Here is a 23,193-nt window from a genome sequence, read left to right as displayed (position 1 = left end):
AGCCTCCAAGACCTCGGGCACTTACACTTTCTGGCTATCGGTCTCTAGACAAGCCTCTTCTCCTTTCTTCCTCTGTATACAATGCTGATCTCACAGGGTTTTATGAGCATTTAATGACATATGAACCATAAAAATTGTATAATCAACAAGCTACTGAACTGATGGCTGTTCTTGGTTACATAAGTAATGGGTCCTTGGCTCTCATTTCTGAAAAAATGGAATGCTTGGGGGATTTGTGGACTTTGTCTTCCAAAGATGTCACAACAGCATCTCCCCTGGGCTTCCTAAATGTGACCCCCATGCCCTGCCCCAAGGAGTGTGGCTTATTGCTCCATCCCCTTGGCTCTGGGTTGACCCATGACTGCTTTGATCAGTGACTATGGCAGAGTGACTCCGTGTCAGTGCTGGGTATGGCCCTTAGCCAGCCTGGCAGTTTCTGCCTCCTGTCTCTTGGAGCCAGCTGCCTTGTGAGAAGTGTGACTGTCCTGAGGCTGGCAGAGGATGTGCCCCACAGAGAGAAAGAAAGGCCAAGGAGAGAAAGATATACCAGATGTCACATGAAGAAGCCATGCTGGAAGGGGATTTTTTAGCCCCAGCTTCCTGACTTCCCAACCAAATTCCCGAATTCCCAACCCACTGAATCATGGAAAAAATAATGGTTGTGTTAAGATGCTCAGTATCGGGGGTAGTGGGTAACCCAGCAATACAAAACCAAACAGTCCTTTATTCCCCTTCCAGGTGGCTGTGTCTTTCCCTCGAGGCCTTGCTGATTATGTTGAATTGAGAAAAGCACAAGCTTTTCCAGGCCAGATGGTCTGGTGTGTGAATCTTGACTCAGCCACCTATAAGCTGTGCATTCAGGTAACACTTTGAACTTCAGCCTTCTCATCTATTGTTGGGCTTTATAAGACTTCCTAGGGGTATAGTGAAGCTTCAAGGAGCCAACCCAATTGGAAGTGGCTTGCAGCGTATCTGGCCGTTAGTATATTGTCAGGCCCAAGTTGGGAGTCAAAGAGGCTTAGGAGGCTCACTGGGACAGCTGCTGGTCAACCTTGCAGCCCTGGTGAGGGGAGTTCCCAGCAGTACTTGAGGATGATACATTCTGGGACTTGCTTTCAGGATGTGCTTTTAATACAGCTCATAACTGCTGAGTACCTGCTACAGGTGCCAGCCTCTCTCTAACCTCTGTTATCTCTTTTAATATAACTCCCGTAATACTTATTTCTATTTTGCAGATGGGGAAACTGAGACTCAGAGAAGCTGATGTGGCTTGCCTAAGGACCTATGCTAGCTATGGTGGACTTAAGGTAAGAAATCAGGTTCCTGGACACAGTCCAATATGATTTGAGGCCATCACTTAGGATTTTCAACATCAGCACAAGGTGGAGAAGATCAGAGAGTCTTCAAAGAGGCATATAATTTAAATTTTAAAGCATTGCAACTGGTGCCTCCTTGAATGACATACAAATTTTAAATTTTAAAGCATTGCAACTGGTGCCTCCTTGAATGACATACAAATATTGAATTCTTTTAAAGCTGCAAACGCCAGACGTTTACTCTTTCCAATTGATCGTTCATGGCAAAATAGGCTTAAGTGGCATCTTATTCCTTCCGTTTCCAATTGGAGGTTCTGTTTGGAGCATGTGCGTTCCTCTGTTCTGGAAGTTTTTCTTGACAGAAGCAGAGAGGTTTTTGACAAACAACTTTAATATTCTTTGTGTCTGTGTGGCTGGCTCTAATAATCCTGCAAGCTTACAAGGTCACTGTGAAGATTAAATCTGAGTCATCGGAGGCAGATGTTGACACATCATTATTTAAATCCTGAGCTGCTGAAGGACTCTTATCCCCATGAGCTATGATTCAGTGTCCAAACGAACACCCCACATTCCACACAGCCCGCTGAGCAGGGACTCCTGACTCTGTTGGGGAAACAAGTTTGCCTTTCTCTGTGTGATGACAAAGCCCATCTTTCTGTTGTACTAGTAGAAGTGTGGTGTATACAGGGAATGAGTATGTTTTAGAAGCTCTGCTCTCTCTTTACCACTTGCTGTGGGCTTTGTCTTTTCACCTGTTCTTCAGAGCCCTTCCTTTAATTTGTGCTTACACATTTATTTCTTTATGTAGTAAAGTGTATTATCTTAAGCGTCTGGCTTAATACAAGTTTACAAATGTATACTCCAAATAAGCATCATCCAGATCAATGGATGAGACATCTTCACCACCTTTTGTCCCTTTCCAATCAATAACCTCTCAAAGTTATCACTATTCTGACTTCAGACATCATGGATTAGTTTTGTCTGTTCTAGAATTTCATGTAAAAGGAATCAAATGACATGTGCTCTTTCGTAGTTGGCTCTTTTGCTGAGCAAAATGCATATGAGATTTATTTGTGGTGTTGTGTGTATCGGAAATGTGTTCCTTTTCATTGATGAGTAGTATTCCGTTGTATGGTTTTGTCACAACTTTATCCATTCTTTTGTTCATGGACACCTGGGCTGATTCCAAGCTTTGGCTATTGTGAATACAGTTGCTATAGCTATTTTTGTATACATCTTCTTGTAGACTTACATTTTAATTTCTCTTAAGTAAATACTTAGAAATTGTATATCTTCAACTTTATCAGAAAACACCCAACTGTTCTGACACTTAATATTTTCAGTCTTTTAAAATTTTAATCTTTCTGGAGCGTGTCTTATAGTATCTCAATTTAGTTTTAAGTTGCATTTCCTAATGAATAATGATGCTGAGCACTTTTACATTTGCTTATTGACTATTCTTAGATCTTTTATTTTTGTGAAGCGTCTATCTAAATATTTCACCTATCAATTTTTATTTTATTTTATTGGTAAAATGGATTAAAACATTTTCTGGGGAATGAATTGCAGGATTCAAATAGAAAAAAGTGCTGAGTGAGAGAGAACCATCAAGGGCAGTTATGAAAGCAATGGGTACAGTTGTCACCTTCTTCCCAGTCCAACCCATGACTGAGTGGAAACCTTTAAGGATGCCTGATTTAGAACAAAGAGATATAAGTGGTAGGGGTAATTCTGACATAATCTGAGTGTGCATGCTTACACACACACACACACACACACACACACACACACACAGCATTATGGAAGGAAGATGAGCTCAAAGATCAGAAAAACTTCCAATTCTGAGGCCTTGGGAAATATCATGTAAAGGGGGCATAGTCACCACATACCTGCAGCTCCATAAGGGCAGACATAAAATAGTTTATTGGGGGAGGAAATTCATAAGCAGAGAAGCAGAGTGCAAGCAGTCCTCTGAGCTCTCCTATTCCTGTAGTTTGGGCCAGTCTAGAGGTCTGCAGCCCCATGGCCAATTCCAGAAGAGAGGGGTCCTTATATTGATAGTTTTTAGGGAAAGAGAGTGTCTATGCAACTACATGGCAAGGAGAGCTTCTTAGTGTTATTAAGAAAGAGGAGGCTAGGGGGCCTGGAATTGGGTTGTAGTGCACTATTCTGCCGTTGGGTTGGTAGTGCACTATGCTTCCGTTGAGATCACTCAGTCCTGCTCTTTGTTAAACCATCAAAAATGGGGAGAAAGATGAGCTTTCAGGGTTGTTCAAATTTGTCTCTCATACGCAGTTCTTTAGTATCTCTGAGCCTCTATTTCCCCAACTGTAAAATGGGAATAATAACACTTATTCTGAAGAACTATTGTGAACATTAGAAGTAATCATGTGAAATACCAACAGTACCTAGGATCTAGTAAGAGCCCAACAAATATCAGTTTTCTTCACTTGAAGGGAAGAAAATAAAATACTTGTAACCAATGCAGAGTTTTAATGCCCCTAAAGCTCATGTGGCCTAATTTGTGGAGGTGCACATTATGAAATATCAGATTTTCATACAGGAAAAATGTATTAAAGAAAAACACCAAAAGCTTTCTTTTTACAATTCTCTTAATAAAAACTGGTGATTTATTATGGGCTGCAGGTTGCTATGGAGACACGGGGGTGCTGAATATGAAGAGAGTTGAAGTAGATATTGTAATATGGACAAGCATAGCTTATATACACTTAAAAAAAGCACTGTGCTTTAGAAACAGGCTTGAGATGTTGTAAAGAGTGTTTTATGGTGTCAATAAAATTTCCTGAGTTTCTCTGTCAGACTGGCCTCTATTTTCTAGGTTACCCGCTTAATCCCCCATTGCATTTTATTTCTCAATCATAGCTGAGTTTATTTACTTGTTTGTTAATTCTTTCCTTCATCAGTGAATAACTATTGATAGCATCTCTTGTTTTATTTTCCATTTGTCTTTTATTTTCTGGAATGTATGGTGGCATTCTGAGGGACATTCAAAGAAGTAAAGCATGTGGTCTTTCCGGGTGATTTCCTGAGAGCAGTAGCACATCCGTGGCTCTGGCTGACTTTCCCCTCTGAATTGGTTTGCATTCAATCACTGTAGTCAGTAATCTCAGTAATCTCAACAACGGGGACGTTTAATATAAAGAATTACTAAGTATGATAAGATAGCATGTGCAAAGATAGAAAAAGAACTGAACGTTACCCATGGAATGACAAATGTGAAAGGGGGTGTTTAGAACTCACTGAAGAGGTCTGCTTGCAGCATCCTGGATTTTGTTTGCTGGGTTGTAGGAGCAAGAGCTAGTCCACAGTTACTGGGCAAAGAGCAACAACTGTACGGGGGTGCAAGTGAGCTGAGACTGGGAGTTAGGAGTACAGAGGAAGCTGGGAGGTACCCAACTTCTGTTGGGTAGAGGTTGGGAGTGTGCCGTGCCTGCAGCCAGAGGGCTACAAGAAGGTGGTCTCTGGGCACAGGCTGTGAGGTCACTTGGGACCTGCCTACTTCAGGCATGCATCTAGGGCAGAGTGCCACATTCAGTGCAGGTGGAACCCCTGCTTCCTGTGATGTCCCGCCAGAGCCTTCTACTGACAAACCTAACATAGTGCTCACTGTAAAGAAGAAATGCTTCAAGAGTCTAGTCCCCTATCACAGAGCAGGTACTGAAGGGTAACTTTGGAACTGAGAGGCAATCTATAATAAAAAAAAGTGTAATATGCTAATTAGACCGGACAGCTGAACGACCTTCTGGACGTCCTTCTGGACGAAGCCGGGGCTGCGCAGGGTGAGCCCCTTGCACAAATTTCATGCACTGGGCCTCTAGTGAATCAATAATTGGCCCAGCATCTTGGTTGTGGTTAATATTGTAAACTCCCTTGTTGACTAGGAGGAAGTCTTGGGATGCAGCCCTGGTTTGGTAAAAATCATTTGGACCCAGTCCTTTCCTGATGAGAGGTAGTTTATATCCATTTGGGTTACAAACCACAAGGACATGAGGTTGAGCCCAGCTCTCCATTCTCGGGCCTTATTGACTTGTCCTACTATGGGTCTTGGTTGGGTCCCCTGAAGACATCCTAATGAATTGTCCTGTCTTTGCGTCTGGAGCAGCAGGGCTTGGGGTCTTGGTTGCTTCTGACCCAGAATGTCCCAGTCTTCTGATTTCATCTTTGTCTTTAAGGTCCAGCTCTGCAAACCCAGGAAAGTGGCAGTTTTTGCAAAGTTACTCAGAGCACAAGATGTTGTTAGACAGCCCTTGCAGTGACGCACTGTGGGAGCCCCATGTTATTCCCTGATAAGGAGCAGCAATGACAACACAACATCAGCAGACCATCCCAGGCTGTGCTGTTTCTTTGTTACTATAGCTACTGAAGGTGAAAGTTGTCACTATAGGCAAAGGATCATGTTATTGTCACCTGTGAATTTTCTCAGCCAGAGAAGATACAGCAAGTTTGAATCTAAGGAAAAGTAGGGTGTTTAATAGAGTGAAGCTAATTGCCTCAGTGGTGGTGGTGGGAGGATGAAGCTCCCCAGACAAACATCTACCAACCTGCCTCTATCCTGGGCTGGTCTGTGAGCCTGGGGTTGTTTGCCCAGCCCACCAACTCATAAGGTAGCCATTGCAGCCTAGCATTTTCCTGAGCCCTTTAAAAAAGTTCTATTTAAATTCTGGGTTAGGAGGGTTGATGCTGGGATATTTATGCCCTCCTAGAACTGCTGCCTAACCTGCTTCTTTGACAGACAAATTCTAATTAAACGGTTTAATAAGTTGAGAAACACAACACCTCTTGGTGCTTTTCCTGTGGCATGTCACATCTGAAAAAGCCACATCCTGTAACTTGCGGAGACATTTTTAGGAACTGTCTTCGTGAAGTCCCGCTGCTGTTTCTCCGGAGATGTTGGTGATGCTAACACACTCTCATTTTTATTTTTTTCTTAGTGACAACTATTTTTAGGTAGCAAATTAATTGTAGGGAAGTTCAGGTCAAAGAGATTTGTGTTCGCAGCAAATTCTGCCCTTGGCTTAGGAATGTACACCAGCCAATTAAATGGCTGAGTTGGGATTTGAACCCAAGTATTTCTGTCACCATACATTCCAGGAAATAAAAAGGAAAATGAAAAACAATGACAGAACAACAATAACAACAAAAAACACACCAAACCAAACCAACAACAACTAAGGTGTTTGACTTTGAGTATAAGATTTGACTTGGATTTGAGGAATGGAGGGTCATGATAGTGGTAATAGCCAGTAAATCAGAAATGTGGGCCTGGACCTTGGGTGGCAAGTGCAGAGCAGAGATTGAATTTTGTGAGTCTCCTATTTGGGGCTTCTTCTTTTTTTTTCCTTAACCAACACAATTTGCTTAACTTCATTAAATGGCATTCTGTATAGGTTGCATCAGAAAGAGCACTAAAGGGGAGTCAAGACAAGCTTTTTATACTGGTGTTGCCTTTATACTTGCTGTGTGCTTTTGGGCGAATCACTTAACCTCTCTGACTCTGAATTTGGTGGGAGTGGTGGGCATTTAGGCTACCCCAGGCTTGTTCATGTGCAGGCATAGGGTTCCAAGACAATGAACTAGTGGAAGCAGCCAGGTCTCAATGCCTCTTCTGTCACTTTCCATTGGTCAAAGCAAGTCACAAGGTCAGCCAGATCGGAGGAGCTGCAAAATAACATTGTGAAGAGTTGAAGAAAGAGCCCAGCTGGCACTCGGTCCCCAGTGTGGGGCTTGTAAGAACCAATCAATGATTCTCTCTCATCATTGATGTTACTATCTCTCTCTCCCTCTCCCTTCCTCTCTGAAATCAATAAAAATGTGTTTTTTTTTAAAGAGGTGACGAAAGAGGAGAATTATCCCAAGCAATCTATGCTGAATTAGTTTTCATTCTGGGTCTTCATGGAAAATGAGTGATAATGTGGTGGTTTGGGCGTGTGGATGGCGTTAGCCAAGAGGAGTGGAAGGTGAAAATGGTTGAGGGAACCCTAAACAGGGAAGCAAGACTTGCCACCTGTGTGGCCTGGAACAAAATACTTGTCAGAACCTCATGTTTTTTTATCCCAAGTTTTCCAAAATTTATATTAAGCTGGTTCTATTCTAGGCACTGGAGCCACAGACAGAAAAAGAGAGGCGATCCTTGCGAATTTCTGTAGTTTCGTGATTTTGGGAGTGAGGAATGTTAATGCTAGCCTCTTTTGGCAATAAAGGGTCATGTTGTTTAAAGTGCACTGGGCCCCTGCTGGCTGTTGTGGTTGGCTTTTGAGATTGGCCCACTGGAACGATGTTTCGCTGAAGGAGCTCCGAGTAACTGTGGGAAATCTTCCCTTGTTAGCTCAACTTGTGAACTGCTTGACCCCTTCGGGGGACATAGGTTGGTAAAGTCGTCTAGTGCTTCTATATTCTGCTCACTTGTCCTGGTTGATTTTCAACTCTGTTTTCCATTTGTGAAAAACATACGGATGGGTGGCAGTAATTGGGAATTTAATAATTTTTTGATGTTTCTTATGGTGCTTGGGTACTCCATTGAGACTGATATACATCTTTTCAATGTTTCCCCATTCTGTGCTAAAACTATACATGCATTTTATTTTCTCCTTTTTCTTTTAGAACAGAGCAGGCTAGCTTTGAAGTCAAGTTTCTTTTTGAGGGTGTGTGTGTAGGTTCCTTATTTTCTCGTTTTTATTGAGAATCATTGATTGGCTGCCTCCTGCAGGGCCCACGTTGGGAATTGAGCCCGCGACCCGGGCATGTGCCCCGACCAGGAACTGAACCGTGACCTCCTGGTTCATGGTTGACACTCAACCACTGAGCCACACCGGCCGGGCCTGTCCCTGCTTTTAAATATTAATATTCCTCTAAGTGCAGCCCATGAATATCCTCTTCTCTCTTCTCCGCCTATGTGGGAATCTCATGCACTTCCATGGATTCATCTACTGTTGGTGGACAGACGAGTCACACATGTACGTATCAGCCCTGACATGTATCCAGGCGCAGGTCTCACAGTCATTGGTGAACTTGACTTAATTATTTTTTGCATTTCCTACAGTGACTAGTACTGTGCCCATATTAAATAGGTCTTCAGTACATATTTGTTGAGTCAAAAAATTGATCTTTTAAATTACAGGTATAATCTGACTACATTGTCTTGAGTTTAGAAAATAGAAGAAAAAAAGAAAGAATCACTCATAAACTTACCACCTTGGTACACTGTTCCAGTCACTTTGGTATATTATCTCAGTAGTTTCCCCACTTTTTTTATGTGTGGTTTGCAAAGTTGTCATTGTTGACCCAGAAGTCTACCCAGAACACACCAAGTTTCTCATCAGTGATGCAAAGGGCTGTATTGTAGCCATCAATGCTGCTCACCACATATTTCCAGCTCTCTGTCGTCCTGGTAGGATTGTGCTTCCTAGTTCCCTGTGGTTAAGCAAGGACAGGTGACAAGTTCTGGCCTAAAATAAACTAATTGTTGATCCCTCAGAGCTCTGTTTTCATGGCTATTCCATCAACCTTGGTCCTTGAGTGAGATGGTGACACAAAGGGAGCCCCCTTGATGGACATGAAGTGAGAGTGAGAGAATAGCTTTATTTTAAGCCATTAAAATTTGAGGTTTATAAAGAACTTGTATGGGTATATGCATAATCCATGGACACAGACAATAGGGTGGTGAAGGCAGGGGAGGGTGTACAGGGGTGGGCTAGAAGGGGTCAGTGGGGGAAGAAAAGGGGACATATGTAATAATTTCAACAATAAAGGTTTAATTTTAAAAAAGGAAAAAAAATTTGGGGTTTATCTGTTACTGCAGCAAACCTTAGCTCAGCCTGAGATATGGACTGCTACTTCTGGGAGTGAGAGAAAACCCGAGAGATTCTCGAGTTTAACACCACCATTTTACAGATGGAGAAACTGAGGCTCAGAGAGGGAAATGGTCTAAGTCATAGAGTCAGCATTAGCACTGGCCTGGAACCCAGGTCCACTGTTTCCTTGACCACTCTCCTCTGTTCAGTAGCATTGAGGCCAGCCTTGTACGATGCCGCCCTGCTTTTCCTCCTGCTTCGTGGCAATATTTCTGCTGCAGAGTGTGTCGGGCCAGGCTGTCCCTGGAGTCTGGGTCACCATCCTGCTCTAATTTTGTACTTGACAGGTCATTCGAGAAAGCCCAGGAGTCCACTTTTGGAGCCTTCTGTACAATGCACACAACACAGCACCATAGCAACTAGAGGAATGCTTCTCTTTACAGACCGCTTTGAGTTCTATGCAACCGCATCTCCGTACCAGTGAAAGTTCAACAATTCTACTTGGGAATTATCCGGTGGTGACGAAATTCTCAGATTCAAAGGTATGAGGATAATTAGGACTCTTGTTAATCATTCTGTATCCCTCTCCCACCCCCACACCCCCCAGCAATGAGATTCATACAGATTAATTACTGCCTGCTATAAATAAACGCAGAGAAAAGCAATCTGCCTAGGAGAGGCAGAGGGTAACTGTCATTTAATATATCACAGCTTTCCGCACACCTGTTCTCCCTTCGCTGTTGCCATGGAAACCACACTTTATAAGAGAAGCTATGCATAATTAGCATGGATGGAGGTCTATATCAATCAGAATAATTTGGAAGAATACTAAAAACCCAGAGGAGCAGGCCAAACTACTTGTCTCAGTGGGAAGGAATCGGATCTCCGCTGTGCGGTAAATGAGGAAGCAGTTACAGTAGGAAATCAGCAGAATTAGCAATTCTGGGTCAGCTGAAAAACCGGGAGACGGCCTAACTCCACTAGAGAGAAAGGAAACTTTGTCATCAAGTTTGACTTTTTTCTTTCAAGTGCTATTTAGAGTTGCACAAAGGAAATACAAAGCTAAACAAACACAAATTATTTTCGAGGCGATGGGGCTGGGAGGACAGGCTCTGCACACTGGGGGACTCCTGCAGGGAGGTTAGGTGCTCAGGCTGGGGCTCCCAGGCTACAGCTGTGGGAGGGGCGGGTCGCTGAGTGCGGGGTTCCTCCAGGGAACAGTGAACAGCTTTCAGTCAACGTATGGGATTTTATGAGTGGTTGGAATCGCCACATTTATTTTTAGTGGCGGAAGGGACTTCTGAAATAATGGAGTTCAAATGCCCTAGTTTTCGAAGGAGAAATGGGGAACATGGGAAGATGCAACTTGTGGGAGGTTCCCAATCCAGCTACTGGTCAATCCGGAACTTGACTCAGCTTGCAGGTTATCGCTGAGTACTGTTTGCGGAGGCCACTGATTGGACCACTACTGGGCTGGCCATCCTGGTCAGAGATTCTTTATTACCGTGGGGATGATACTGAGCACCTGGCATAAGAAGGCATTTAGACTTTGGATTTTTCAGTCTTTGACAATTTCCCTTCATGGGACATGCAAAGTCATTATTCACTCATTCATGCAGCAAACATTCATTAAGTAAAACAGAATAATATTAAGTTCTTTTGAGATACACGCACAAAATTGCCTGTAAACTCTAAATTTCCAGAGCTCTTACTGGATCACTATTTATGTTAATATTCATTCAACATTTATGTATAGAGTACCCTACTATGAGCCAACTCTATCCTGGGTGCTGGGATACATGAAGATACATGAAGATCCCTGCCCTCACAGAACTTGCATTCTAGTGGGGAGAGACAGACCTTAAATATGGGAACAAATAAAATAATTTTATGTAGTGGTAAGATCAGTGAAGAAATAAAACAGGGTAATGGGTCAGGTTTATGAGTTTGTATTTTATCCTAATTGCAAAGAGCAGTAATCAAAGAGTATTAAGCCAGGGGAGTGGGGTGATCTGAATAATCAGTACCTTTCTTTGTTCCCTCAAACAGGATCTGAGGTCATTGCTCTGGGAGATTCTTGGGTTAGCAGGGTCTGTGTCCAGAAGCTTCCATTGACCTCAGAGCAGGCCTTGGGGACAATGATAAAGGGGCCAAAGCCTGGGTATATGACTTTCCCTTATTTCGCCTTTTCTTAGTTACTCAATCTATGCATTATCTAATCGTGGCCCTGCAAATAATTAAACTAATAAAAATGAGAACAATAATAGCAGTGAAAAGGCAATGATAGCAAACTTTTACAAAATGAATCCTTGCCATATGCCTGATAGTGAGCAAATTTCTGTATGGTATTTAGCTCATTAAATCTTCAATATGTGGAAACTATCATTATGTTGATTTTATGGACAAGAAAACGAAGGGCAGAGATTAAGTAGTTTTTTCAAGGTCAAATACTTAATTTAATGCTGGTGCTAGGATTTGAAACCAAAACCTGTCTGTGTTCAAGGTCTATGCTGTTAACCTCTATGCTAATTTGGTAAATCAATAGTGTCAATATGTTAATAGAGGAGGCTTGAATCCTACGGTTCCCACTTAAGGGAAGAGGGAGGAAGGAAGGCATACACACATAGTGTCTGCTACATGGGTATCCTGTAGCTCATCTTCAGGATTAGGAAATGGAGATTCAGACATGCTCAGTCACTTGACTAGGGGCTTCCAGAAGTTGGCCATTGGCTTGTGTGAAGGTCGCCACAGCAGAGGCTTAGGGTAGGCCTACCTGGGAATGGAGTGTGCCTTTGTGGATGTCAAGGATGCTCTCAAGAGAGCCAGGCCGAGAGGCTGAACTGACTTCGGCCCCTGGGTGGGTTGCCTTTGGTCATCTAGGGGTCTTTTGGGGTCCTGGGAGGGTCAGAGCATAGTGGAATCTGCTGGCACATCCCCTCTTTCTTGAAGAAGCTCCAGTGGTCAGGGTGACAGGGCTCTCCTGCCCATGGTGGACAAAGGGCTCAGGGAACTGCTAAGGACTTTGTGTTTGGGTGCCCGAGGGGCAATGGTTCACTGTCCAAGCATGGGCTGCCATGGGTGGGTATAGCTCCAGGCAGGGCCCGCTGCCTCCACAGGTATCATTCTCTTCTACCTATTTGTAGCTGATGTGCACTTTTGATGGAGTCTAAGCTGTCAGATGGCTCTTCTGATGCCGTGAGCACATGCTGCAAATAGAGCCTTTATGTTTGAGATGAATATGTTTAACTGGATGTGAAATCTATTCACATTGTCACAAGAAACTTCAACTTACATTTATCAATGAAAGAAAAGGAAGTGATCTTAGATTCCTAAAACATAATTTCAACTATGTAATTTTTTTGAATAATTGTAAGGAACAGTTTTACATTTTTTATGCTTCTATGAATTTGTATGAACCCTTGTGCAAATATTTTTATCATTGCTGACCATCAAGAAATTAAGAAGATTATTATTAAATTGCCTTGATCAGGAATTGAGTCTTGTTTATAGAAACAACCTCAAATTTCCTGTTAAAATTTATAAAGGTATTTTATTTGGAAGTTTTATATACATTCGCACTTGTTATCTTCCATGCCATTTTATGTTTTAACTTTCTTAAATTTACGCAATAAGTAAATATAATAATTTTTCCTCCAGTCCCATACAGATGTATCCACCCACTAAACTTCTCATTTACTCTAGTGCCAAATGTTTTCATTTTTTATTGGTGGCATGACATGAAACAAGTTGGGTGGTTTTGTGGGTCAGTATGCTTACGAGCTTCCTGCTGGAGTAGTTCTGGCTGGATTAATTAGGATGAAGGTACCAGCTTAGGGTCAAGTATACTAAGTTAGCCACCAAAGAGAACAACCAGAAATCAAGATGAAATTAGGGCCAGGTAGATGGAGTTCAGGGATGGGGAAAGGGGACTTGGCAAATAGAATTGGGAAAGGACAACAACTTGAATTCCATGGTGAAAGAGGATGCTGATGATGGGTTCTTAGCCAGGACTAGTTTAGGAGTATGGCATTTTAATACCTGGTGCACCTGGCAGAGGTAGAATTTTGGGGAGGAGAAGAAGTGGCAGGAAAATGCCCAGCGGGGATCACCACCATTGAGGAGGTGCTAGGGTGAGGCAGAACACTGACAGCACCATCACAGTTGTGTTGTGAGCTGCAAAGAAGCAAAGCAAGGCCAAGCTCATCAGATACCATGAGTTAAGAGGGAGCTCCTGTGGTGTGCCTGGTGAATAGGGCGGAGTTGGTCCTGCTCTCAGGGAACTGCAGACCAGGGATGGTTGGAAAATCAAATTCTCTAGGCAACTAAAGAAGACTGCTTTCAGCCCCCGTCAGTGTGGAGGACAGAAAGATGCATCCTGGAGATCCCTGGTGTGGCTGAAATGGTTAAAGTGATTCCTTAGCTCCACCTCTAGGCAGCACAGGTGAACTTCTGTGTCCAAGAGCTATGACTCACATCTGGGCTTTTGTGGAGAAACCAACCCAGTCCCCTTCAACTAGAATCCATGCCCAAGCAGGCTTTTATCCTAGCTCTATTCAGTTGCATAGGCAGTGGGATGGTGGGTGTCCCCTCATGGTTGGTCTATTATATAACTTAACCATCTGTATCAGTTAGCCTTTGCTGCATAACAAATGACTCCAAAACTTTTTAGCTCACAGTATTGTAACTGCGTATTACCAAATATTTGTTTGTAATCCACCCTTTTGGTGGATGGAACAAAACCAAAAGACAGAGCCATCTTATATTTTGGCGGGAAATTCACCCGCACTCCAAGTGTTCAGTTGCATAGGCAGTGGGATGGTGGGTGTCCCCTCATGGTTGGTCTATTATATAACTTAGCCATCCGTATCAGTTAGCCTTTGCTGCATAACAAATGACTCCAAAACTTTTTAGCTCACAGTTTTGTGGAGAGTTGTTATTCTGACCTAGTCTGGTCTTCACTGGGTTTGCTTATGTGTCTGTGGTCAGTTGGTGGGTCAGCTGGGACCTGGCTGGTTCTGTGTGGTTCTACATGTCTGGCTATTGGCTGGGACACGGGGGTGATTGGATGGGGTGCCTTTCACTCTAGTAGGTTAGCCTGGGCTCATTCATGTAGTGGCAGGAAGCCAAGCACAATAAGAGAACAAGCTCCATTTAAGTGCTTTTCAAATCTCTGCTTGGGTCACATTTGCTTCTGTCTCATTCCCTGCACCAGAATCAGTGTAGGAGAGGGACAGTAAAACCAACAATATATGTGAACAAATTGAGTTATTACTGAAATTACATCACCACACCATCATTTCAATTCATGTTTGCAAAGAAGGATTGACTTAGGAGGCAGTTATTACCAGGAAGGCTAGTGGAAGGGATCCAAGCAGGTGCTAGCTCTTGATAATGCAGGTGACTTTAAAGTCTTTCCCCAAACTTCCATTCCTCTGTTTTAACTGACTTCTGATTTTGGGCACTTTGAGCATTGTATTGGAGGACAGCCTGCAAATACTACTATTCTCTCTACTTCTCTGGGCTAGTTTCTTCCTTCTAGAATGTATTCTTCTAATACTGTTTGTGTTCAAAAGCCAGTCATTTCTCCAAGCAGACTTCATTCCTTCCATATTTCAGATGTATGATGGTTTTTTTCCTTTTACAGTTAATAGCATATTTCTCCAAATAATGATGGTGTGACTCAGGATGAGGCTACTGGGTAAAGAGTTTTCTCTGGAATGTTTACATGGACATTGTGCTGGGCTTGCTAATCTTAGTGTGCAGGCATAGTTTCTTTGGAAAAATGATTATCCCAGTTTGGGAACCGGAATGGATAGTTTATTATATATGCCAACGTTAATGGTATTTTTATAGCAACAAAACATATCTTGAACCTAAGCATTCCTCTTTGTTCCAGAATCTTATCAATAATTATTTTGGCCAAGGTTTAGTACAAAAGATTGATTTTCTGTTTATTCCTTTGGCGTTTATATGATTGTATATTTGTACTGTTGTGCTGAATACGGTTACTTATACATATGCACATGAATAAAATATGTTTAATAAGCATGCATAAAATATATGAACTTGAAAACTGTTCCTAGGTGGAACATTATAGTCTTGGTTGAAATATCTAAGTGACTTCCTAAAGAAGTCATTAGTTCCACTCCAGTGTATTTTGTTCCTGCCTGCATAGGAGGTCACACTACACACAACAGTGACTCCTAATTTTTGTTGTTGTTTTACAAGTCCCCTGAGAAGTCTAGTAACTTTTATGTACAGGACAGAACAAATTAAAAAACAACAAACTATTGGGTTGGTTCCTAGAGGGGCAGTCAGGCCTTTGGATTTGATTATTTTCTTATGGTGGAAGACCTTTAAAATGAAGAAATATGGCACCCTGGTAGATTGCAAATACGCTCCCTATCATCAGTCCCTCTGTGTGTCTATGTCTTGCACAAAATGACTTTGTAACTCTTCTCATCATGAGATGAAGTGTATTTCCCCACCTCTGAATCAGGGCTGACCTTGAGATTTGCTTTGCCAATAAAATTTGGTAGAAATGACTGTTGCTCATTTTGAAGGTGGTCAGCCTTAAAAGATCTTTTGCACTCACCTCTCTTGGCATTCCATCCTTTACCAATGTCATCAAGCCCAAGCCAGCTTGATGGAGAATGAGAAGTGATCTGAACAGAACCAAGTGAGTCTGGATTTCTTAGACAAGGCCACCAAATAGCAAGAAAACTCTCCCCAGAAGCTGACCGCAGATATCTGAGTGGACACAGTTGAGATAAGCGACCCCTGGCTTACCTGATAGACTTTACAAAGGAAGCTATGAAAGAAACCTGGTGGCTAGATATCAGGGCTGAATAAGATGTAAGAGCTCAACTTGCCTTCTTTTTATGAACGAAAACAGGAAGATTGGTACTGTTACTCAAAGAAATGGGTCAGATGGGAGGGCTCTAGTCTGACTAAGATGGGGGCTGATGCCTTCAGCTTGGAATCTCTTGTCTGTGCACTGAGAACTGACCATCTTCAGGAGATCTGTTCCATGGGTGGTTGGCAGTGGAGGGTAGGGATCTAGCTGAGAGTGGGACTGGAGGTGGCTACCCAACAGTGGTCAGCAGAGGCACTTGAACTGGTTCCTACATTGCCACTAGAGTCAGATTGCTAAGTGACAGTATGCAATTAAAAAGGGTAAGAACAGTGTTTATTTGCAAAACTTTCATTCACTGCTTATTACATGTCAGACATGCTGAATACTTTGCATGCACTATCTTGCTTCATCTTCATCCAAATCACTACCCTTTAATGCAGCACACCAGAAAAGAAAAAAGAATGGTTGAAAAGAGGGAAAGATTCAAAGTGGAGAGTCCTCATTCAGGGATGGGGTTGAGTGGTTGAGAGGACTCTGTGTTACCTTGGGCAACTACACCTCTTAGAGGCTCCATTTTCTCAGCTGTAAAATAAGGATGGTGATTATAATCCCTATGCTTGTTATTTATTGTTGCTTGTTATTATATGTTGCATCTTATTATTACTCACAACTTGAAAGACATACTCATTCGTTGTATTTGTGAATCTGCAATTTGGGCAGGGCCAGGTGGGGACAATTTGTCTCTGCTTCAGAAGGTCTGGGGCCTGTGTTGGGATGGCTTGAAGGCCTGGGGCTGGCCAGGCATCCCTTCTGCAGGAGGTCTTGGGGCCTCTCCATGTGCTCTCTCCATCATGGCAATTCAGAGTTCCAAGAGCAGGTGTTGAAGGAGACAGAGAGTAGAGGCTGCCGGTCTGTTAAGGCTGAGTTCTTGAAGCTGGCACCCCTGTACTTCTGCTATATTCTCTTGGTCAAAGGAAAGGAGACAGACCCCACCTCTCAATGGAGTGGCCCTCTGTAACTGCCGTTTCATAGCATTGTTGAAGATTAAATAAGGTAAAGAACACAAAGGGCTTAGCATACCACCTGGACCATCTTAATAGCTCAATAAATGGTAGCTAATGTCATGATTAGAGGTAGCATCAGCATGATCAGAGAGATATTAGAGATTGAGTAAAGGTGCTGTGATTTCATGACTAAGAGGCCGTTGGTGATTTTATAGTGACAGTGGTGGCCTTGTTTTCGTGGGAAGTTAGTGTGCAGGAGGGAAGGGAGGGGGTGGTGACTCCAGGAAGGCAGCACACAGGCTTGAGAAGTTCAACTGCAGCAGGACAGAGAGAAATTGGAGAGTAGCTGCGGGTGGGCGGGCAGTGGGCAGAGGATTGCTCTCCCAGGGTGGCGCCTCAGGTGCGGGGGTGGCACGAAGTGGGGAGAAAGCATGTGTGAAGAACAGGAGGAGAGAAAGGTGTTTGCAGGAGGAAGAGGGGCTGAGGCAGAGAGTCTGAGAGCAATCGTGTGGCTATGTGTATATTTTAAAGGCCACATTTATTCTAGGCAAGCTGCTTATTTGAGATTTGCACGCAAGTGAAAACAACCTGGCTATAAACTCCTTAGAGGAGGAGGAACGGGTTTGCGGTCCTCATTTCAGTTTTGGTGGACTTGCAGACACCCAGGCCAGACCAAAGGCAAAGCTTAAACTGGGAGGTGGTCTGGACTGGTGGAGAGGGAAGTTTTTGGTGTCGGTGGTTGGGTATGTCAATTGTAGATTGAAGAGCAGAAGGTGACCCACAACTAGAGTGATCTGAGGCCAAGGCCACATCAAGAGTAGTTTTGGAGGCACTGAGAATGAAAATGTTTATGGCTCTCCCCTCACCCCCATGTAATTTAATAAAATAAAAATTAAATTATAAAATTAGTGTTAAGTAGTCGAGCAAGATTCTGTTTTCCCATGATGCTTGATATTGCCTTTGAAATAGAAATTGTAAATGGTTTTAAAAATAAAATTTGGTGCCTTTGCTTGGTGGGAGTAAGTCTGGGCTTGGCTGGCCTAGAGGGATAGCCTGGCATGTGTGTGAGGCCCACTGTCCCCAGCGCCATTCCCAGGAAGCCACTGGCCCTGAAATTCCTACCTTGCAGACTCAGCTTCTTAGGTTAGGATTCCTCCCAGCTCCCCAACCCTCTGGGTAGACCCAGTCTTGCCCCGCCACCTGCTGTGCTGTTTGAATATCCCTGGGAGATTCCTTTTTTTTTTTTTCTGACCTGGGCTTTATCAGGGCAGGGCAGTTTTTGGTTTGTTTGTTCCTAGCTGTATCCCCAAGCCTAGCCTAGTGGCTGGCATGTGGTTGGCATTTGATCACTGTTGTGCCAATGTGAGAATGAAGGGAGCATCATAAGGAAGACGGGTGCATAAGGAGAGAGCTGAGAGCAAACCCTGGGTGGCTCACACATTTGTAAATGGCTCTGCGAGGAAAGACTAAAGTAGTTCAGATAAAAGATGGCCAGTTCCTTAAAAAAATGATTTCCATGTCCAAGGGCTGAAATTTGGGGGAAAAGAAGGGTTTGTGTCATAGATCCTGAGTAGGTTGTTCCCCCCCCCTCACAAAAACTGACAAGTCTATATTTATATTTGAAATGCAGAGTGAAACTGTAGCCCTTTAGGCAAGTAGAATGCATTTGCTTATGCACAGGCCATATGGGACTTAGGAGTGGGTGTTCACGGCACCAAAATAAACTCCCCGGATTCGCAGCCTTGAGCAGCAGTAAGACTGGAGCAAAGTTTCTCTTTCACCTTAAAAGACTTGAATTTATTTAAAACAATTAGAAACAGAGTGGGCTTTTCCCATTACAAAACCAGTGCAGGCCTATTATAGAAAATAGGAAAAGCACAGAAAAGGGAAGAATCTTGGTAAGTAAACTTTGCAGAGTGCAGGTAGCGTGCTGGTTGATGGCTGCAGGGAAGGCTGTAGAGACAGTGGGAGACCAGACCCCAGGGACATTTCTGGGGCGGTCTTGAGAGGTGGGCTGTGGCGGGGCCACCTCTGTCTTTGGAAGGCTGCAGGTCTTATTTTGGGCTGGGGGTGGGGTCTGTACCATCAACCTGTCCCTGTAGCTTCACATTACAGTACTTGAGTTACTGTGACCCCCAGAAGAAGACTTGGTCTCTCCTTGGGGGAGAAGCAGACTGCTGTTCTGCAAAGACCAGCTATTTTCTCCAACACCAGCAGCTTCCGGAGGGTGTGCAGGGACCACAGAGGACAGGGAAGCTGAACTCAACCCTGCAGGCCAAGAGGGCTCATTCTTCCATCCAACAACTGGTGAGAGGGGCCCTCCTCCATTGCAAGGCCTGCACTGGGCAGACAGTGGCGAGTGAATAGGTGTGAGGCTTGCCCTCAGGGACCTTACAGTTTAGTTTCTATCAGCTTAGTTGATTTGTGTCCTCAGACTTGTCTGAGATAATATGATCATAGGACTCTGGAAAAGATTGCAGTCCCACCATTTAGTCCTCCCCAAACTATTTTTTTGGGAAGCGGGGTTGTACTCATCTTCACTGACCTGCTCCAGATGTTTGGGGTGGGAAGGAAGCAGCATGGAACCTCCACAGAGGAGGGTGATGGATGCAGGCCTAGCCATCCTCTCCCTGGTAGCGATGAGGGAGGTGGGGAGAGCTGGTCCCAGCAACATGGTGGTGAGGTTCAGACCCTTTGTGTCTCAGTGATCCTCCCTCCACAACCCTCTGAGACAATTGGTGTCCTGGTTGTACCTCCTCCTTTCTTCTTGCAACACTTGAATCAGGAAGCTTTGGGACTTACCAGGAAGGAGCTAGTGACAGCTTAAGCTGGTGCCCTAGCCACAGGATTTCTATCCCAAGAAAGATCTAAGCCTTGAGTCATAGGAACACACACCTTAGCTGGCTTCTCAGATAGTGGTTAAGAGAGGAATTTTTTGGGGGAACAGCTTGTTTGTAGGAGAACCCTGGATGTAAAAGGTAGAGCCCTGTGGGGTAAACGCTCCTGACAACATACATATTGTCTTAGAGATTCGGCCCCAAAGAGGCATTGCAGGACTCTCCGAGTTCTTTCTCCCTTCACAGCATATGGCTCTGCAGAGACAGCTGTGGCTAACACAACTCCTTGGCCAGGATCTCCTTACACGACTCTAATTTCAAATGGTCTGTCTCATCATCCATGCAAACCGTTGTTTTAGAAGCACTGCCATTTTGACATCTCCATATTACGTTAGGTGTTGTCTTCATACCTAGAAGTAATTAAAAACTCTTTTGTCCATTTATGATCTAAAGAGTGTGGAGAAATCCAGCTACTGGATTTCTCGATTTGTAGCACTCTGTGGAAGCACTCTGAGCGCTGGATAAGGAAGGGCCATTTGCTGTGAAGCAAAAGTTCTGTTTATTCACAACAGCTCCAACTTCACATATTCCATTCCCAGAGTCAAACTCACAGGTTCTGGATTTTGTTTTGGAAACTATATCTCCATAGCTGGGAGGCGGTTAGTTTTCCGGAGGGACGAGGACTTGGTCCCTGTGTCAGGCTCCCTAGGGAAAATGAAAGGCAGTAGTGCGTCCCTTCCAGAAATTGCTGTGAGATTTCACACAGGGAAAGTGAGACTTGTCCTTTTCATCTCTTACCTCTTCTGCTATAGTCACTGCATCCCTGTCTTCTGAGGACAGAGGCTTTGGTGAGACTGCAGTGCAGCAGTGGGTTCAGTTCAGACACTGACTTAGGGAATGAAATGGGACGCAGGTACCAGCCAGGTTTGGATTCAGTCCTGGGGTTGTTTCCCTGGGAAGGAAGATCCCTTACTTGTCAGTTTGTCAGCTCTCATTTGGGTGTGGGTTCTCTCCTCGTGGTGGCGGCCTGTGCAGGCATTGGGCTGACCTTCATTAATCTGTAGACCCATTTCTGGCCTTGTGTCCATTTTGGAAATTCTATGAATCTGTCAGGACGTTGAGTATTCTCCACATCTTGTTTTAGTTTTACTAGTATTTTCCTGGCAAATTTATTATGTAAGTATTTTTACAATACAAGTTTAGGAATGTTTTAAAAATGAAAGAAATAAAAACAGTACAATTGCTGTTACCAAACATTATCATCACTCTATGTATATCCTTCTAGTAACTTTTTATGTATGTGGGTTTTTGTTAACTTTAAAAACACAGTTTTATGTCTACAGAACATGCAATTGTCATTTAACCTTTTTACTAGGCAGTAAAACATAATTAGTAATTGATATTTGTTATTGACTATTCTTGATTACTAGTCATTATGTGGCAGTACTTTACTTAAATATTCCTCTACTGAGGGTCATTCAAGTTGTTTCTAGGTTATCATTATTATAAAGAACATGTAGAAAATGTCTTTGTGCACATCATTTCATGACATTTAGGATGATATTTTAAAGGATATATTCCTAGAGCTAAATTTTTGATATTTCTGGGTTATAGGTGCTTTACTGATGTTTTAAACATTTTTTAAAAAAATCTATGTTTAACAATTCATAATTCCTAGTAAGTTTTTTTAAATAAATAAATCTTTATTATTGAAAGTGTTACATATGTCCTTCCCTCTCCCGCCTTCAAGTCACTCCTGATATGAATCGTGGTCATCGGGATCAGCTGCAGTGAGAGGAACATCATCCGCTGTACCCAATGGTGGTTCTGTCATAAAATAGTTGGGATCATTTTCGGGTGTTGCTTCTCTTGAATGTTGAGGGGGCATGGACTCTCCCCCAGTTACTTGACTGGAGCTCTCCAAGCTTCAAGAGCATCTGCTTCGTGTCTTCACTGCAGGCCACGTACAGGGCGATATTTTCAATCCTCTGGATAACTTCGTCCATGTCCTTTGTTCCTTGTCCCTTCCAGACATCTTCCAATGCCGGCCCTGTCAACTTCAGGAATTTTACTGCACAAATTATTGTCCACAGGGTTAGAAAAGACGGCGTCCAACAACCCCTGAAGAAAAGGCTGAAGAATAGCTGTTTGAACCTGTCCCTTTGCTCTTTTGATCTTCAGCGAAAGATAAAGTTCTCCTTGAAAGAGCACGAACCCATGGAATTGTCTCCGAGTTGCTTCATCCTCCTTGGCAGCTTGATCTCTAAGGTCATATTCAGTCTGTAATCTTCGAAGGAGCACTTGGCAGAAGCTGCCCCTCTGAGCTACTGGTCAGGTGACAGGACAGGTACCTACACAGGTGAGCTCCCACACAGCGGAACTTTGGCATGGACGTGGCCTGTTGATAGATGAGGTCCACAAATTCTTGCAAAGCCTCGTCCGTGGAGACCCGGCCACTCGGGGTCTGGGCAAACTGTTCCATGTCAGTTTCAAAACTGCCAGACCACTCTGTCAGATGGTTCAAGAAATCCCAAACAGATACTGACAGAGGGAGATCACCCTCGCAGGGTCTTTGATGGCTCTTCAACTGTCTCCTCAGGTCAAAGTAGAGCTCGGGGACCTCGCACTCGGACTGAATATCCAAGGACAGGGCCTCCGGCGTCTCCAGCTGCACAGCCTGGCTCCTGCTCAGGGCGCCCTTCACCTCCTACAGCACCTTCTGGGCGGAGCCCTGGCATTGCTCCTCCAGCTCCAGGATGTGGCTCTCGAGCTCCCGGCCCTGCTGCCCCAGGTTGGCCTCACTGGCCCTCTGTCTCTGCAGAGCGTGCTCTTTCTCGCTCTCCAGTCTCCACAGGTACGACCTCTCCTCCTCCCTCAGGAAGCTGTGCAGGTTCTGGAAGATCACCTGGATTTTCTGTCTCTGAGCCTTTATCTTCTCATTCCACTGGGCTATCTGCTTCGCCGTGAATGCTTTCTGGTTCGTGCATTCCTCTTGGAAGGGAGCCCGGCACTGGGGCAAGTGGAGCTTTTCCCTGTAGCCGGGGCCCGTGTCCTCCATGAGTGGCCACAGGCAGGCAGATGGAGCAGGTGACCTCCTTCCGTATCTTCTTGCTGGTGGTGGCCAACGCCATGCCTCTGCTGAAAAGCTGCAATGCCGGACCCAGAGGTTCCCCACAGCGATGGCGGCGCACCCACCCACGCTTCCTGTGGATGCTCTGCTGCCACGGCCCCCACGGGGCTGGAGGTCTAACCTGGGCCACCACCGATGTCAAGCACTGGCTGGAGGGAGTCGCCTGGAGCAGCCACTTCCCAAGTCCTGTAAAAGTTTTTTAAAGACAAAGAATCGCTGTGACATAGAACTCCAGGACT

General features: G+C 44.0%; 1 pseudogene; it reads right to left on the bottom strand.

Moving 5' to 3' along the window:
- Positions 1-21,574: 21,574 nt before the first annotated feature.
- LOC102432075 lies at positions 21,575-22,882 on the bottom strand (annotated as a pseudogene).
- Positions 22,883-23,193: the final 311 nt, after the last annotated feature.

Source organism: Myotis lucifugus, unplaced genomic scaffold (assembly GCF_000147115.1).
Source record: "Myotis lucifugus unplaced genomic scaffold, Myoluc2.0 scaffold_39, whole genome shotgun sequence".
Lineage (NCBI taxonomy): Eukaryota > Metazoa > Chordata > Mammalia > Chiroptera > Vespertilionidae > Myotis > Myotis lucifugus.
The sequence above is the reverse complement of the archived record's forward strand: the minus strand, read 5'-3'. Positions and strand labels throughout refer to the sequence as shown.